We start from the raw sequence: 2,294 nt of genomic DNA, 5'->3' as shown, positions 1-2,294 counted from the left end.
ACAGTGACACACAGAGGGCAGACGCCGTGCAGATGCAGAGAGAACGCCACATGGGGACAAGGGACTGGAGGGCAGTAGCCGACAGATGCCTGAGGCACCGGAAGCCTGGAGAGAGGCCTGGAACATTCCTTTTCTAGCGCCTCCAGAGAAAGCACAGCGCTGCTCGCATTTTATGTTGGAATCCTGGTCTCCGGAACCATTGGACCACACATGTCCGTTGTTTCAAGGCCCACGGTTTGCTGTACTGCATCAGGAGGCCACAGAAAATGAGGACAGCCACCATCAGCATCACCGGCACCATTGTCCCCGCTGTCACCACCACCGTCACCCTGGCGTCACAGCCAGCACCACCACCGTATGGGTTTCCTGTGGCTGCCTAACAGATGGCCACAAATGTTTGGTGGCTTACAACCAGATTCATCTTAGAGTTCTGGAAGCCAGACGTCAAGGTGTCGGCCGCGCTGTGGCCCTTGGCAAGACTCTGGGAAGAATCCTTCCTTGTTTCTTCCAGTTTCTGGTGGCTCCAGGCGTCCCCCCTCTGCCTCAGTCTGCACCTGGCCTTCCCCTCTTTGGTGTTGACCCTGTCTTCTCTTGTCTCACATGAGGACTCTCTCGATGGCACTGAGGCCCCGCTTGGGGAATCTAGGATGCGCTCTTGTCAATATCCTTAACTTCATTACATCCGCAGAGACCCTTTTTCCAACTAAGGTCACATTCACAGATTCTTCTGGGGTGGGGGGTGGGGAGCACCATTCAACTCTCTATAACCAACAGTCAGGTCTCTTCCCCTCTCTGGTCCTCAGTCTGCTGCCTGTAAAACAGGGAAGCAGGAGTCCTAGTTCTGGATGGTTCTCTGTGTCACCTGGGGCCCATTCAAACACTGCCCAGGGGCAGGGCTGTCACGCTGGCTAAACTCTAAACCTGTTACCGGAGAGGACGCTGCTTAGAAGGCCAGCCCATGGGAGGAGTGGAGGGCGGTGCTGCCTTCCCCATCACAGAGCCTGGCGGCAAAGGACCCGGGAAGGACTGGGGGTGGGGTACTCTCTTTTCCTGAGCCCGACTTCTGATTCATGTGTTCAGGGAGGGCTCCGCAGCTCAGAACTGGTGGACGCTGGGGACAGAGCTGAAGATACCTTTATCTTGCTGTGGCGCCCCTGACCCAGAGGCCTTAGTCGGGAACTTGCTTGTCGCTTTGGCCTCCAGAGAGCCTGGGAGGCGATCCTGGGCCTGGAGAAGCCCTGGTTGATCATCGAAGCCTGGGAGGCCAGGAGGGACCACAGTGACCAAATCCACCAAATCTGAAGCCTTGGAATAAGGAAACACACAGACACACACACACACACACACACACACACCCCAGGTTGAGCTGGGTGGGGGCCTCTGAAAATTCAGTTTCCAAAACTCGGTCTGTTCATTAGGAGTCGTTTGTTTATAAGTATAAATATCTTCTTAAATCCGTTTTTATATTTACGTGAGCTCCGAAGGCCTTTTTCCTCCGGCTTCTGTCTGGACCAGAGATTGTTGGCATCCCAGCTAATACCATTCGAGAGCGGGAGTGGAGTTGGGGACAGAATTGCAAACTTTAATTAGCAGGATGAGATTAGCATCCCAGCAGGGGCCTGCGGGTGGGGGCATCCTTCAGGCCCATCAGTTCCCGGTGGACGCACCTTCCGGAAACCATCCCCCAGCTGCGGGCTCCAGTGGGGGAAGCCGGAGCCAGGCCAGTCAGAGCTCAGACCTGCCGAGTTAATCTTCCCTTGCTGGGCCTCCAGCTGAGCCTCACTCTATCCCAAGCCTTCCAGTCCAGCCACTGGCTCTCGGTCACCAGCCTCGGCCGGGTTTTGTCCCCGCAGGTGTCTACACTGAATAACCCCCCACTTCGCTGTGTGACCTTGGGCCAGTCGCTCACCCTCTCTGGGTAAAGTGTCTAGCGGGGTAGGTTTGCTGGAAGCCGAGCCCCAGCGGAGGCGGAGGAATTCGACCCTCCTCCCCACAAACCCAGGGCTCGCACACCACCAACCTGCCCTCGCTCGGTTGAGGCACTGCTGAAGAATTTTCTGGTCTTTATCTGGTTTAGTTTTAAGTGCTTCCAACGGCAGCGGAGCTGTTCCACCACAGTCCCCAGGAAATTGGTCCACGTAGGACGGAGCCTTCCCGAGAATGAAGTCATCTGTTCCTTTTTTTTTTTTAATTTTTTGTCGCCTTTCTCCTTCAGCACGAGTCCCGGCCTCTCTGCGGTGTCCCTCCTTGCGCACACGCGCGCCGCCGCGGGGGTCGGCCCGGGCTGGCTGGGG

At 56.5% G+C, this 2,294-nt stretch overlaps 1 long non-coding RNA gene across 1 annotated transcript; it reads right to left on the bottom strand.

Moving 5' to 3' along the window:
- Positions 1 to 1,408: 1,408 nt before the first annotated feature.
- LOC115276509 lies at positions 1,409 to 2,288 on the bottom strand. The gene is made up of 2 exons (XR_003901973.1): positions 2,021 to 2,288; positions 1,409 to 1,533 (listed from the first exon to the last, which is right to left on the bottom strand). It is a non-coding gene; the product is annotated as an uncharacterized LOC115276509 (long non-coding RNA).
- Between the last annotated feature and the right edge of the window lie 6 nt (positions 2,289 to 2,294).

The sequence above is a fragment of the Suricata suricatta genome, chromosome 13, assembly GCF_006229205.1.
Source record: "Suricata suricatta isolate VVHF042 chromosome 13, meerkat_22Aug2017_6uvM2_HiC, whole genome shotgun sequence".
Classification (NCBI taxonomy): domain Eukaryota; kingdom Metazoa; phylum Chordata; class Mammalia; order Carnivora; family Herpestidae; genus Suricata; species Suricata suricatta.
Note: the sequence above shows the minus strand (reverse complement) of the source record. Positions and strands in the feature narration are given on the sequence as shown.